Source organism: Oreochromis aureus, linkage group 16 (genome assembly GCF_013358895.1).
Source record: "Oreochromis aureus strain Israel breed Guangdong linkage group 16, ZZ_aureus, whole genome shotgun sequence".
Classification (NCBI taxonomy): Eukaryota; Metazoa; Chordata; class Actinopteri; order Cichliformes; family Cichlidae; genus Oreochromis; species Oreochromis aureus.
The window spans coordinates 22221196-22237883 of NC_052957.1; the positions used below are offsets into that span (position 1 = coordinate 22221196).

General features: G+C 37.5%; 1 protein-coding gene across 3 annotated transcripts in view; it reads right to left on the reverse strand.

Annotated features, from left to right (window-relative positions):
- The window catches only part of il1rapl1a (interleukin 1 receptor accessory protein-like 1a), a 162075-nt gene that overhangs the window by 123449 nt on the left and 21938 nt on the right, over positions 1-16688 (reverse strand). The window lies entirely within an intron of this gene.

Genomic DNA, 16688 nt, shown 5'->3' on the forward strand with positions numbered 1-16688 from the left:
TCCACCACACGAAGTAACGAGTAACGAGCCTATCTAAATCCCAGTAACGAGTAACGCGTTCCTGGTTTTGGCATAATAACTAGTTACCGTGCTCGTTACCACAGTAATAACGTAGTTACTGTAACGCGTTACTTAATAACGCGTTAGTCCCAACACTGCTAAAGACATACCTCCATCAAATTGGTTAAATGTCAAACAGTCCAAGTATGGCTTATAGGTATACATATGTGCAAAAAAAGGATGCTGTTAAAAGTATAAAATCAATAAAGGATTGGGGGTTTTGTTGGATAACTCGTTCTGCCTGCCTTTTTTTATTGATCGCCAAGTGAACTCAGGCACTTGACAATGTGAAGCAGTAGAAAGGTTATTGTGCAGTCACCAGAACCACCCACATCTGCAGTGGCACAGAAAAATGAACTCCCAACACAACAACTAGACAGTAAGAGAAGAAGAAAAAAAGCGGCAAAGATCGAGGGAGGTGACGTGGCAACAAGAGGAGTGGAGTGAAAGAGAGAAATGCGGAAAACACTGAAAGAAATAAAGAATGATGGAAAGAAAAAGCGAAAGAAAGAGACAGGCAGACAGGGAGACAGCACTATTTACGGTAGATTAGTTGTTATGGTGATAGGGAAAGGAAGGGATGTAGTTGTCAGGGTGATGGGGCTGCACTGGGCTACTAATGATATATAAAAATAACTGTGCTTAGAAATCACCCTACCTTTGAAAAAAACCATACTTACACACACATACACACACAAACATTCTCAGATGAATATGCACAAAGCAGTTTGTTGAAGCAGGCTCCTTTCATTAGCATATGGAGACATACTCAGATTCCTCCCCCACATTCCCAGCATGGAGATCAATTTTTTGTAAGTTTTTGCTTAATGAGGGATGGTAGAAAGATACACACCAACACTGGGAATGTAAATGTTTAGTTCTATGTGTGACAGCTGTAGTTCTGTTCTTCTAAAGGTCTAATACCAGAGTCTGAGTGTGTATAATTTCTTTGCAGAAGGACCTAGAAGTGCTGGTAATTGTAATTTAAATGCCCTGAAGGGCTTTCTAGAACCGTGGTCTTTGTAGCTTTTGCCGCCTGCAGTGTAAGCTCTGGGTTTTCCAAAGCATCTGATGTAATCTCTGTCAAATAATAATCAAACACACCTCAGTGGCATGTGCCACATAATATTTTCAATTATGTCAACAACTGTTTTGCCCACTGGTGAACGCAGCTAACTGCATTTAGTAGTTAGTGCTTCATATTTTGAAAGAAATGTAATAGTTTTTAAAATGGGAGAGACACAAACCCAGCCTCTGGGAGTCACAAGCTAGTGTACTGCTAGTGCTGGTCCCAAGCCTGGATAAATGGGAGGGTTGCATCAGGAGGGGCATCAGACATGCAGATCCATCCGCTGTGGTGACCACTTGGGAAATAAATGAGCAGGTGAAAGCAGTATAGCACAAAGCACCTTAAGAAAGCTTATATCCTCACCTGCTGCTCATGAAACACTGCTGTTTACATGAAAGTAACAACAAGAGTTTAATGAAACTGCTGCAAGAAAAAGTGTGATCTTCACAATCGTGAATCGTGCTATTATGAGGATCTTCTGAAAAAAAAAAGTTTTTGTGCAAGCAAAAAAATTGTGACAAAATGGAAGAAACTCACTTGCGTTTTTATCCACCTTGAGTGCACAACCAGCAAAGATCACTCCAAGAGGAAAGTGGATAATAACAGGGTCTCCTCTAAGTAAATAAAATCCTCTCTCACACTGGCTAATGTTAATGCTCATAACTTGACTATTAGGTCAACTGCAATTTTGGACAAGGCAGGCTGCTATCCAAAAAGAACGTAGCTGCCTTTCTGCAGTTTACTGAGGTTTACTGTACAAATCAGCAGGCTGTTGAAAAGATGTTTTGTGGACAGAGACCAAATTTTTTTTTAGTTAAAGTAGAAGCATTACATTTGGAGGAAGTAAAATATTGCAATCCACCAGAATAAACTTATCCCAGTTGTGAAACATGATTGTGGAAGTGTTACAGTTTGGCCCTGTTTTGCTGCATCAGGGCCAGGGTGGTTTGTCATTACTGATGGAGTAATGAATTTTGCATTATACCAGGGATTTAAAAATCAAAACATTGGGGCATTTGTTTGAGAACTAAATCTAAAGAAAAAAGTGGGTCATGCAGCAAGACAAGAGCCAACACATAAGTGATTGTAGAAAATAAAGCTAATGCTCTGGAATGGCCCAGTGAACATCCTCAGCTTCATTAAAAATGTTTAGGAAGGATACGAGAATTGAAGCTGTCCTGAACAGATGAATGACCCCAGGCGATATTAATGAATGAGCGACAGTTACCGAAAATGTTAGCTGTAGCAAATAGGGGTGCGCACTTTTTCTTGAATTAATTTGCAACTACCAGGTATACAACAGTATCTGGTGTTTAAAAGCACAATTCACTGTTTTTATCTTAGTAATTTGTGCAATCAGAGGTTTCAATAAGATGAATTGCTACAGATTATGCTTCACTAGGCAAATTTTTTGCTAATATACATTTGTGATTTTCTAAATTGTGGCATTTGTACTTCAATAAACAATGTGACTTACTAATCTAACAGCTGTGTCCAATGTTGTAGAAGCACTAATACACTCATAACTAATTTAGGGAATTTCAAACCCACCATGAAAACCTTTAATTTACTCATGTGCAACAGCCACTCAAGGTTCTGAGAAATTACATATCACAACTTAAAGAGAGCAAAGTGCTGCTATATCACAGCTATCTAATTCGAACTTAACTGCTCTGATGCCAATCAAAGTGTCTAGTGGTACTTATCCTTTGCCAGCACTTGATTACCTGGGAGATTATTACTGTAGTAGATATAAACACACTCATTTAAACATACGCACACAGTAACAGCACTGCACATGTTGAATATTATATTATTTACTTGTGTCACTAACATGAAAGGTTCTCCAGCATAATTGCTTCAATGTCAGCGGAGGCCATCATGCACGTATTACTCTGTGCATCCCTAATCACGTGTTCACATTGGAGTAAACTGCCTTCACAACGCATTGCAGTGCCACCAAAATAGACACACAAATCACATGTGGCATCACACAAACACACCGACATACACATAAATGAAATGTGCTTGAGCAGACATCAAATAAAGGGAATAATTTCCCTTTTGAAAACTTTGAATAGCTACAGAGGGAATTTAATCCTCAAGCAACCATGCTGTTTTAGCAAATAAAATGACTGAGTGGAGTTATTTATGACCCCATTATGTTTAATACAGGCATTCTTATTTATTGGCACCATTTGTGTTTCGCATATATGTTTTTGAGATTTCTGACACATATTCTCATGTAGTAATCAGGTTTTTAAAAAAAAATGATTTCTATATGAAAGGAGATAAAACAAAAATCATACTAACAAAATCATATTTAGAAAATCTGTTACTGTTCCTACCTTCTACAAAAACAAACTTTCTTTGTTTCAATTATACTAGAAAAAAAGAACTAAGATTATAAATAGTGAGGTGTCAGTGAATTAACTGGTGACACCATTGTACTTTTTACAATTAGATCATCCTTTTTTTAACTTCAGTAAATAGAATTTTATTTCATTTTACTTGTATTTTATGTTGTTTTTATTTGATGTGAAGCAACTTGTGATTTGAATCTTCAAACACTCTTTCTAAATAAATCTACTTACTTCCTACCTACTTACAGGTTGAAGACCTACTGAATGAAAGGTACTTAAAATCTCCCGAAGTGAAACCAAATACCTAGCTCTTGACAAAACATTTAGACACAAGAAGAGAAAAGGGCAACCAGAATTCGTGGGGTGACAATGAAATTTGTCAACTTGTAGTTACGACAGGCCACATGACACACACTAACAGGAGCAAAGAATACTACTGACTGACATGTGAACCAATGGGAAATAAACAAGTCGGCTGTCTATGGATGTTCACTTGTGACCAAATGTCACACCGGAAAGTGATGGGTGACAAGGAAATCGCTTTTCACGTGCACGGCTGTGTATGACTAAAAACATTCAGAAGTCGTCCTTAGTTTTCTGAAAGCCTCTTATCTCCACACCACCGAACACTGATGGCTTACATCAAAGGCAAAACCTAAAATGCATTTCCAATTTCACTGATGATACAATCAACCGCTCTTTCTGTTTTAGTGTAGTAAGTAAAAATAATTGTGTAGTCAAATGCAATCTTTTTCCTCCCCATAAAAATATGACATTATGGCTCGGTTGCCAGCATGTTGTCCTATCCTAAGGCTATGCAGCTTTTATAAACTAAGCAAAGAAAACAGGCTTCCTATCTGCACAATGCACCATCCAGGGGCAGTCTGGCTTTCCACAAGAAAGCCATTTAATCTCCAGTAGTCTGCATGTGATCAATCTCCTAGCACAGTGTTACTGCAGCGCAGGCCATTCCTCATCATTTAGAGAGAGAGGTATTGACCAGGCCAGGACAGCCTCCGTAGTGCATCTGCATGTTGTGAGCCAACAGGAAACAATAAAAAAAAAATTTCCACGGTATACATTGTGTGTTTTTCTCTTCTCCATTATGTGCATTATGTATATTCACCAAATGAGAATGTTTGAGTATGACAAAGAAGCAAAAACAGCTGGTTAACAAAACCATATATTTACAAATGCTCACACATCTTCCAGTTTGTCGGCTTGCTTTTGTATTAATGTCTTGTGGGTTAATGCAGTCGGCTGTATTTTCTGTTTATCATCAATACATCCTTAGTTCGACATTCCTGCTTAGTGGCTCACACCAGGGAAATGCACCGAGAACGAGCACAGCATTGTTAATGAGCATCAAATGCAACTGGCTGAGCACGCTGATGCAAAGAAAGGGAGCCTGAAACTAGTTTTGAGTTGGTAACATCACTTTAGACCCGTTAAATTAAAGGTTTAGACTGCTCAGTTGTTAAACTCGGCTGCAGACATATATTACTGTGTACGGATGTCAAAGTGGACAGCTGATCTTCCAGCCCTAGAAATGAGAGGAATGAATGTTCAATACAAGCATCCAGGAAGCCTCTGGGGTATGAGACAGGCATGACAAGTAGAGACAAGGTTTCACTACATCTTATTTGTGTACGTCATTTAGCTCATCTTCTTGACAGAGGAAATGTATAGACAGGCACATTTCAGTTTTCAAGTGTCAGAGAAATTGCGGCAGTATGATTTGTGAAATGAAAGGAGTGCACCTTGACAAATAAATTAACTGACTGACAGACTGGCTGGATTGTGTATTCCTGCCCTCACACTTATCGAGTGGTTTATTCAGGCATCAACTCCACGGACTTCATCCCTCACACTGCCTTGGGGCCATGTCAGATTTACAGTTATCCATGACGGGCTCTTATCAGGGATTTGGAGCAGGACTTTGCAGACTCATCTAGAATATTGGCTGTATCGTTTTTGTGTTGTTTTTTTTTGTTTTTTTTATCCCTGCTTGGAGACACAGCGAGAAGCCAAGGTTGGGATATCACAAGTCACATGGATAGAGTCACACAGTGCTACATGCACATACGCACATCCCTGATGTCTCCTGCTGGGATTGCTCCATAGCAATACCCCGACATATCAGAGTATGTTGACAGCGAGCCGACTGCAGTGGTTTCTGCTGTAGTCACAAGTAGCAGCACTCTCGGCTGGTCTATGAAAGTCTTATTTGTACCGACAAAGACATCAGGTATGGAATAATGTTCATTCTGTGAAGTCACAATCCACCGTTTTCTCCCTTACTATTTAGAGCAATTTTAGATTTCTTTACATTTCTTTAGTGTTTGATTTAATGATAAAAACAATCATCATTATGTGCTTTTCAATAGCAAGTGAGCAAGCAAGAGAGATTAAATACCATTTTCACTCCATAATCAACCTTTAAAAAGCTCATACTGTCTTTTAATATCTATTTTTGGCTTTGTTTTGCTTCATTCACAGCTCCTCTGTGTCTCGCTTAAAACTGAAAAGTATTTTGTTTACTTGGATTACATGCTTTCATGATTGAAACAAAAGTACCAATACTACACAATCAGGATGATAAGAGTTTTTCTTAATGTGCTGATAGCAAACAATATTTCCAATGTTTGGTAGTAAAAAGTTTTGAATGCGTTTGAACAGCTTTTAATGTGAACACACTGTAATCAATGTATTTAAATTGAAAGGAAATATTGAAAGAATTCTTTCTATTTACATACTTGTGTATATGCATGTTATAATATTTAATATAATTTATATAATATACAATTTGCATGCTATCTGTATGATTGTGACCTCTATCATGCATGATTTGGACATGTCAAGTGATACACTTTGATTAAAGGACTTTCCATTCACATGCATACTTTGAAGTAAGGCTACCCATTTACATACTGCACTAAGTCACAATAACACACACACACACATATACATATATATATGTGTGTGTGTGTATAATGGAAGATGGTGTTTTTACTGAGTTAAGTGGAAGAAACTGAGAGGATACCATTCCTGTATTTAGTCGAGTGCAGAGTGTTGTTTTTCACTGCAGCATGTTCATTCATCCCTGCCCGCTGTATTTAAAAGCCATTATTCCGGCTAACAGACCGGTCAGCAGGCCTTGGATGTGTTTAGAGATGTGTATTGTCTGTCTCTCTCATGACATTTGGAGTGTATAAATGGACAGTGTGTTCAAACAGCATATTATTTTGTGTCTCTGTATGGGACAGCAGAGGCAGCATAGGGTGTGATGATGCAGAGATGCAGCTGTGAGCAATTCATAATCAGAGCTTTTGTCTGTTTATGGCTGACTCAGGGGCAAAAGATAACACAAACTGTGCCCTGTAGGATGATACATTACGTTCCTCCTTTGATTGGGTGACATTGATTGATGCATATGTAGTGCACAGTTCTCAGCACAGAATTTTTTTGTGTTTCTTTAGCAATTTGGGCAGTTTTAAGTCTTAAAATGTGATGAAAAAAATATGGGGAAATTTAGCTAATCAACAACCTTGTGTTCTTATACGGGTGAGCTGTCAGGTTGGTGACTTAGTAACAGGGACTGACTGAAATGATTATTTAGGCCAGGATTATTTTCCATTTTGGCTACCCTGTGTGATCTTCACTGATGCAAATTACTGAATAAATTTGGCCTCATTGGGAAGAAAAGATTTACAGACTACAAAATCAAAACTATCCCAATTGTTCAGTTTTAAAAGTACTTTGGTTGTGTCATCAAAAACTGACTAGCAATACAGTGGGGAATAAATCAACTCTGTTTAATTGAATTTTATTCATTTAGCATCAAATCACAACAGCAGTTGCTCCAAGGTGCTTTATATTGTAAGGTAAAGACCTACAAGAAAACAGAGACTACCCCAACAATCATATGACCCCTATGAGCAAGCGGTTTGGCGACAGTTGGAAGGAAAAACTCCCTTTTAACAGGAAGAAACCTCACATGTCTAAAACACATAGTGAGTGAAAAAAAGTTTGTGAAGAAGAAACACTTTTCACACAGTGCATCATGTGAAGCCCCCATCAGTCTACACATATTGCAGGATAACTAAGGGAGGATTCAGAGTCACCTGATCCTATGCTAACAGTATTTTTTAGCAAAAAGGAAAGTTTTAAGCTTAATCTTAAAGGTAGAGAGGGTGTCTGTTTCCCGAATCCTAACTAGAAGCTGGTTCCACATAAGAAGGGCCTGAAAGCTGAAGGCTCTGCTTCCCATTCTACTTTTGGTTCCTAGAATATTTTAAAGTAAACCAGCAGTCTGAGACCAAAGTGCTGTATTGGGATGATACAGTACTATGAGGTCTTTAAGAGAAGATTAACAGAAGATTATTAAAGACCTAGTATGTGAGGTGAAGGGTTTAAAATTTGATTCTGGATTTATCAGGGAGCCAATATGGGGAAAAAAATCCTCTCATTTTCTAGTCCCTGTCAGTACTCTTGCTGCAGCATTTTGGATCAACTGAAGGGTTTTCAGGGAGTTTTTAGGACATCCTGGTAATAACAAATCACAATAGTCAGGCCTACAAGCAATAAATGCATGAACTACTTTTTCAGCATCACTCTGTGACAGAATGTTTCTCATTTTGGAGACGTGCAAATGGAAGAAAGCAGTCCTACATATTTGTTAAATATGTGCTTTGAAGGACATATCCTGCTCAAAACAACTCCAACATTCCTCACAGTGTTACTGGAGGCCAAGGTAATGCCATCCAGAGTAAGAATCTGATTAGATACCATATTTCTAAGAATTACTGAACTTAATTATCTGCTGAATTTTTTAAGTTTGCTCAATTTTTTTTAAAATGTAGTTTAATTTGTAGTTTAATTTTAATGTCTCTCATACTGGGCCTCCCCAGCCGGCGGTTAATATCCAAGAATAATAGGAGATTGTACTGTGTTCTCACCTATGCGGCGAGGAAGAATATACTACTCCAATGGATTAATGAAAAAGCACCAACTATTAAAGGTTGGCAAAGAGTAGTGTTGGATCTAGTGCCATTGGAATATCTTACATGTGTACTGCATTCAAAAACAGATCAATTCTTTAAGGTGTGGGAACCATACTTGAATTATGTGGAACCTGATGTTTCTAATATTATGTTACAAGGATTCTCTTGAGTGTTCAAATTTCAACGTACTACTGGGACTACAGGTATTGCACTGTATTGTAGTCTCTTTTTATTTATTTATTTATTTATTTATTTTTAGATGGACCTGAGCTGGTGTTTTGTGCTTTTGTGCTTAGTTATCAGTCTGTTTATTTGTTTGTTTTTGTTCTGTTTTGTTTACTTGTTTGTTTATGTTTTTTATTTATTTATTTTTGGTTCTGAATTGTATACTTTATTATGTTATGCAATTATGTACTATTTGTGAAAACAGGAAAAACTAATAAAAAACATTAAAAAAAATTTTTTAAAAAAGATACCATATTTCTAAGAGTTACTGAACTTAATTATCTGCTGAATTTTTAAAGTTTGCTCAATTTTTTAAAAAATGTAGTTTAATTTTAATGGAGAGAGACAGAGGCACTCCTTTGCTGCATTGGTGGTATGTTTTTAGTCACTGTCATGCTGAAAGACCCATCCACGGCCCATCTTCACTGCTCTGACTTTGGAAGTTATTGTCCAAGGTTTAGCAGTATGTGGTCCAGTCCATTGGCGCCTTAATGTGTTGAGGTCCTGTTGAAAAACAGCCCCAAAGAATAATGTTTCCACCTCCATGCTTGACTGTGATGGTGGTGTTCTTTAGGTCATATTCAGCATTTCTCTTCCTCCAAACACAGTGGGTTGAATTGATGCCAAAGAACTAATTTTCTGTTTTATCTGACCATAGCACTTTCTCTGAATCTTTTAGATATTCACTGGCAAACCTATGAAGGGCCTCTACATGTGCCTTATTGAGCAGGGGGATCTTCCAGGTACTGAAAGGTTTCAGTCCATTATGGTATAAACACCTTCAGGCGGCCACTCTTCAGAACCAACTGAACCAATTCCTGAGTCCTCATTGTTTGAAATGTCACATCCTCCTTGATAATGCCATACATATTGTCACCTTGAAAAGCGAATGTTTGGAATGGTGTCCTTATGGGGTGGCTGTGGTCCCAACTGCCTTCAAAGCTTCCTCCATGTAGTTTTGGGCTGACCCACCACCTTTCTCATGATCATCGTGGCACACAGCCAGTCTGTGGCTTGGTTGTAGGGGATCAAATCTGTATTCACACTTTATTATGATTATTACAACTATTTCATCCAATAACATGCAAATCAATTTATATAATGTTTCTGTAGTGTGGGGAGTTTTTCTGGCATTTCGGTTGATATATTTGCTCTCTGCATTAACAATGAAACTACCATAAAAATTACAGACTGTTCATTTCTTTGTAAGTGAACAAACCTTCAAATTCAGCAGAGAATCAAATAATTATTTCCCCCCACTGTAGATCAGTCACATCAATGAGCAATATGCAAAGCAAGCCACAAAAACAATAAGCCCACAAGAAAAAGAGAATAACAGGGGACAGTGCACCCAGAGTGAGTTGAGTGCGATGCATGGATTCTGAGACGTCTGCTGGCTCATTCCTGCTTGCTATATTATCGCTGATTAGGTTGACTGTTCACAGGAGGGCAAAATCCCCAAAATGTCGAGATGCTCAGACATCTTACTCTGACATTTTCTAATCTTGTCAGGCATACTGAGTCAGAAAATATTCATTTCTTTTGTGTTATGATTTTGTAAAACTGGGCACAGTGAAAGTAGATGGCCATGTTGACCTGGAGCCAATACAGACCAATGCAAAATTGGCATTAAATACAGGAATGAAGACCTTGTGAGAGACTTGCTAATTGGAATTCCACATCTAATAAGGCATCTAGTTCTCTTAGTAAATCTATGATTAAAGTCAAAATTATAATTATGACTCAGTTAATTTCCTCCCATTTACCTGTTTTGAATCAACCCAGAGCAAACATGCCAAAGTGTATTAAACTATATGTCATGCCTGCAAAGTTATTTTATATAACCATCCCAAAAAGCAACAGTAGCCTGTTTTTGACTAAGAAATATTGATAGACAATAACCAAAGACCTCGAATGTTGGCTTTAATGTATAGTAATAGAATTATTGGGCAAAGTCACTGAAAAACCACACGGACTGCAAAGCTTGTGAAAATATTATGAATTCAACATTAATTTTGAATTGGATGTTGGTCGTATTCAAAGCGCAACCTTTCTAGCATTCAGCATTGCTAATATACATAATTTGTAAATCAGGAAGACCTGTCTGTCCTTCTTTATCCCACAAAGCGCATGTACACTTTCAGGCAGCCACTCTTCAGAACCAACTGAACCAATTCCTGAGTCCCCATTGTTTGAAATGTCACATCATCCTTGATAATGCCATACCTTTACCTCATAACTATATTGTCACCCTGAAAAGTGAATATTTGGAAGGATATTTCTTTGGACGAGAGCAAGCATGTTTATAAAACACTTAGGAAACATTATATGTCCAAGGCCCGAAACTGAAGAGGTTCATTTGGTTTATTTGGCCAACTTCAACCGCTGCCCATTCATCCTCAGCCTCTCAGTTTCCTCAGTTGTCATTTTCTTGACTGTTCGCTGCTGCAACTCTGATTCAGTCCAGTGGACAGTGCAGTGCCACAAGGTCTTTGAGGGGATCAACAGAGAAATGTCTAAATTAGCATTTTGTTTTCAGTCCAGACGTGCCCAAAATTCACACAGTGCACACTACTTTGGATGCTCCCTGGAAAGATAATGCTAGATAGTGATCATCTCACTACACAAAGTATATAGTTTCACCAGCGAGGATATGTAAATGGTAAAAATTATCCAACAACATAACAGCATAAAGTCCACTAGAAATATCTGAAGTGCCATTGTCGGTCAAAGGAAATTAAACACCCCACTGCATTGTTTTCCAGTAGAAAACGGTGGGTTACATCATTTTCACCAAATACAGAGAGTATTTTCTTTCTATGAAAATACAAGCAATATGGCCAATAAACCAATAACTTGGTATTTCCCTATAAACTAGATGTATATAAGATGTCTACTTGATTTCTACGTTATGGATTATGTTTTTGGATCCATTTTACATGTACAGTGTTGTAATAAATCAAGGAATAAATTACATGTTCCTATGGGACGCTTCCATGATCCAAAATGTTAAATTTAGAACTATTTTGCATGACAACAACCTTTAAAAAAGAGCCACTTTATATGCCTGAGAAGTCTAATTAAAGGAAAAAGATATAGTCGAATATAGTTGACTGATTACCAATGTCACAATTCTACTTTTCCAGTGACTTAATCTGTCTATCCTTTCAGCAATACTCAGACACCATGTGTAATTTTGACTATCCCCATTCTCTTACTTTACTTTTACACAGTTTAACAATGTATTGTGTTGCAGTGTGCAGACCAAGGGGTTTGTTGTTTTGTCTATAAATTTGTTATCCATATTCCACAGTGTTCAGTGTCTCTTTCGCCGAGCTTCAAACTGATAATTGGGTTTGTAAGAAGACTAAGACCCCAGTTAAAGAGTCCCTGTCTTCTCTGATTAAAGTCTGGATCTTTACGGGCCGACAGAGACAACTGGAGCTTGATGGACAGCTTGTTTCTGTCACCAGTATTGACTCTCAGGCAGAGTCAGCATTACTTTGGTCATTCCAGTGCAAAATAACACCTAGGTGAGCACAATGCCTGGAGTAACAAACCCTCATTTGCAGGAGCACAGCATGTGTGGGTCAAAAAAATAAGATCTGTGTATAAACAGCTCATAGTTGCTTGCACATGTTAACTATTGTTTTGGGGTAGACTATTGTTTCTGGTTGGGGAGTTTGGTTTGTGTGGTGTGCACACCACACAAACCAAAAACAATAGTCTACCCCAATTGATATCTAATTCTTCTGAGCTTGAAGGGTCATTAAAAGCATGAGTAGTACCAAGTGTGTCATAAAGAGCAAGGGAAAAACAGCTTTCAGACCTTTGGGAAACTCATTATTCTGGGAAATTCAGGCTTAAGCAGACTTCACATTGGATAATTATAGGATTTTGGGGAACGCTGGGAATGACATCCAGACATTGGGAGGGAAAAATCAATTGTATTGTTGCTTCATACAGTATCTCTTGAGGGCTAATCAAGCCCTCAGAACTGATTCTTACCCGAAACTATTCAAGGTTGTGGAGTCAAATTCTTCTTTCTGTAACTCTATGAAAACAATAGAGTTTTCCCATTGGAAAGAGAATGCCCCACAAACAATTCATTAGAAGAGTAGCCCCAGCTTTTCTTTCTTTGTCTCAAACTTTATCTTCCAAAATTTCTGTTTTGGACTGGTTTGGAAAACCCAGTTCAGGGATGGTGATTTGTTAATTTTTTGAGCAGCCATGGAAGTCCACGTGCTCAATCTCTTCATCTCCAGCACAAGAAGATAAATATCCCAAACCTCTGAGCCAGAAAACAATCACCTATCATGTGGCTTTATCGGCAAATTAATCTCCTGTACCACTACATTTCATCTTTAACCTCAATTCTCTTCAGTTTGTCAGCAGCCAGTGATCAAAGCTGAAGGTGCAGGAAAATACATTTTTCAATTAAACCATTTTTGAGCTAATTGTCTTCGGGCAAAATCAATTATTCAAAATAAAACAATAAATAAATAGGTAAGTAAAAAGATTAATTTTTCAGGACCATTTTCCATTTAGAGAAACAGATGCAAAAACAACAAAATTTTGCTCAGGGTAAATAATGAATGGAATGTTAATTTCATGCAAACAACTACACTAATACTATCCTTACAAACTTGCAGCACTGAGTTATTTACTCTTTTTCATTATTCTTTTTGATCACAAATAAAAAAGGCATTATTTATTGATGGATTTACCGTCCAAATTCAGTACTGCTGGATGTTCCATTAGTTTGTGTGAGACAGAGAAAGAAATGGAGCTAAAATGACAGTGTCCATTATGTGAGCTTGATTTTTCCCATGACTTAATTGATAATCTTTTTATAATCTTTCAGGCTTCCCTTTGTGCTGCTGGCAGAGAGGCGAGGGCAGTCTTTCAAAGAAGGCTAGCTTACCTTCATTGTGTCAGTCAGATGTCTGTGACCCCACACTTGAGAGGTAATATTGACTTTACCACCATCAATAATTGACCGAAGGACCCAGAGGACCTACTCGATTGACCGGATGTGTTATCCTGACTCTGATCTATGCCAAAATCCTCCACAGACCAAATCATACAAACACGCAGGTACTAGTGTATGTGGATAGGGTCATACAAAACGGACACACAAGCAAAAACATGGAGTTAAGCAATTTCAACTTAGTCACTTAATGACTGACTGTACTCTAAGCATAACACAGAGAATTCATTGTAGTCTAAGCCATCATATTTTTGACTTGTTCGTAATTATGTACAAGACAGAAAAATGGTTGATAATAATAACACAGAATAATTTTTTGTGCACTTACAAAACTGATTAAAGGATCAAATTGATGACTGAAATTCATTTACCCTACTGTCTAACATGCATTTTTTAAACAACATTTAAACAATGGCTTTGTGGGCGTGGTCTTTATCCAGTCAAAGGTGAACTGCGAAACACATCACTAGCAATGCATAAGTGCTCTCCCCTTGACCTACAAGGTATACTTTGAATGTCTGAGACACTGGCTGTATTTTGAATAGACTATTTTATTATCATTTTCATACTCATTTGCATGTAAGTAAGGTCACCACTTCTACGAGGCCAAGCACCACTTTTACATGTTATAGATCTAAAGTTCAGTGTAGTTTAATGGCTGCATTTACCATTGCCTTTAACGCAACACGACCATAAAAGAATGTACAATTTTTATCATTTTTACTCTGCCGACTCATAAAATGTGCATCGTATATTTTCAAGGGGCGTTTACAAAGTTGGCAAACTTTCTAGATCTTATTTTCCCTGCCTATTTCCTTCAGAGATGTTCAACAGCCATTGTGTGGGTCTGCATTGAAATAATGTGCTCCTGTTAATTGTGGGAGTGTAGTAGTTTAGTGTCATCTATTTAAATGGCCATGATCAGTTGTTATCACTCCCATAGACACTGCAAATAGGTACTTTTCTACTGGTAAGTTGCGACAGGGGTATTTAATAGTGGAAATCTTGTATAATGTTGATGGCGGCAGCACATAAATGAGATGATATACGAGACCCTGTAGTTGATTAGTTAAGTAGGTATAGTTGATACACTGGCTTTACGACACCAGTTTTACACCTAAATGATCACAAAGTGTGATACAGAACTTCTGGTCAATGAGCAGGTGAAGGACAGCACCTATGCTATCCATATTAATGTGGTATTGAGCCATTTAAAGGGTTGATGACATTCAAATCCACTTTGGGAGAACCTAGACGCTCAGTCTGAAGGAACAGAGATCCATAGACATTTAATCAATGAGATGCATAATTCATACAAGTTAACACAATGGCACATTTAACCAACAAGCAGACACAATTTTCTTATATGACCTTCATAAATGTTTTTTGATTAACTTGGATACTTTTTTCTTGTAGAATTTAAAAAATGTGAACAATCCACCGGGCCACAACAGCAAGTTAAAATATTCTTACTATCAAAATGGCAAAATCATTATTTTGAATAGACTGTGCATACCTGTGATGACACTATAACAAGTGTACTTATGTGGAGTGGTTTTTCAGTCCACAAATTTTTATTGAGTGAAATGATTCAATTCTGAGAACAGCCTAATTATGCATAAAATATAAGCAAGTTATTAGATTGTTACTGTAACTCGTGCTGGCCCGTCTGGCTAGCTAACATGTTGGTGATTAGTTAAATATGCCAACAAGCTTCTAAAATAACTCCTTTTGCAAAAACACACATTTGAATTCTAATCAGGATTTTACTTGGTACCACTAACAGCAATGTGGTTTGCATAGTAAAGATTGCATCCTGATTTTATTCTTATTATTTTTTCTTCATATTAGTAGGTTAGTGTTTTTGCATTCTGTGTCACTGACAATCACTGTCACTGGATATTAAAGCACATAAACTCATTGATAAGTTGCCCTTTCACTCCAGGGAGTGTGCTTTCCTATAAATATAGAAGCTAAAGGTCATGTTTTAAATCTTCAGACATGCCTGCGTGGCTGCAGTACATCCACACAGAGGTAAACAGAAGCACACAAAGACCAACAGATTACAGTTCCTCGCGGACATGCACACAGACAGCTGTGGACACCATCAACATGGTGTTCATGCTATACTAAGAGACATTTCAGACTTTCACAGTAGGTCAGAGACAGAACCAAAGAATTTCTTCTTCTCTCAAATCCTAAAGATTCATTCACTGAATGTTTGCATAAGTAGCATGCATATGAAACAAATATGTTTCTGGATTCAAGCAAGGATTAATGTTAGATTACTACCTACAATAGAAAAGTATTTTGTTTTATGTAGAAATGACATAAAATAAATATTTGAAAGGATTTTCTGACCATCACCAACAAGCTCTACATTGAGTGTTGAGTGTCAGCTGTTTTCCTTACACCCCAGACTTCATGTCATGAAAAGTTTCTACTTTCAGTCTTTTTGCTCTCTATTTTCTTTTTTGACCTTTGCATTTGCTCACAATTGATGTTCAATTTGCTGGCATTTAGAGCCATAATGAGTTTCACATTAACCCTTGGTGACCCAGTCACTGAGCAGTTGGATCATTTGGAAGCTGTCACTCTTTTTTTATTGAGGTAGATCTTGCTAATTCTCCATTACGCTATAAATCTGTGTGTCAAGTCACATGCTCCTCACCTTAGAGACAAATACAAAAAAATAAAAAACTGCAGTAACAGGTGAACTGCTTTCCATTGTTACATTCTTAGCAATTACTTATATACCCGTTTTTGACAACTGCAGAATTATGTGGTGGATTATTATCAATTATTGTCAAGAAACAATACATTTTCACAGGCTAAACACAGTCTAATAGTCATAATAACTGCAACATAAATTCTAGACTATTGATATTTAGCACCGACAGAACTTAACAAACAACTACACAAAACAGTTTAATCATTAAAATTGACTACAAGTCTTCAAATTACATCAGCCAGTGGCG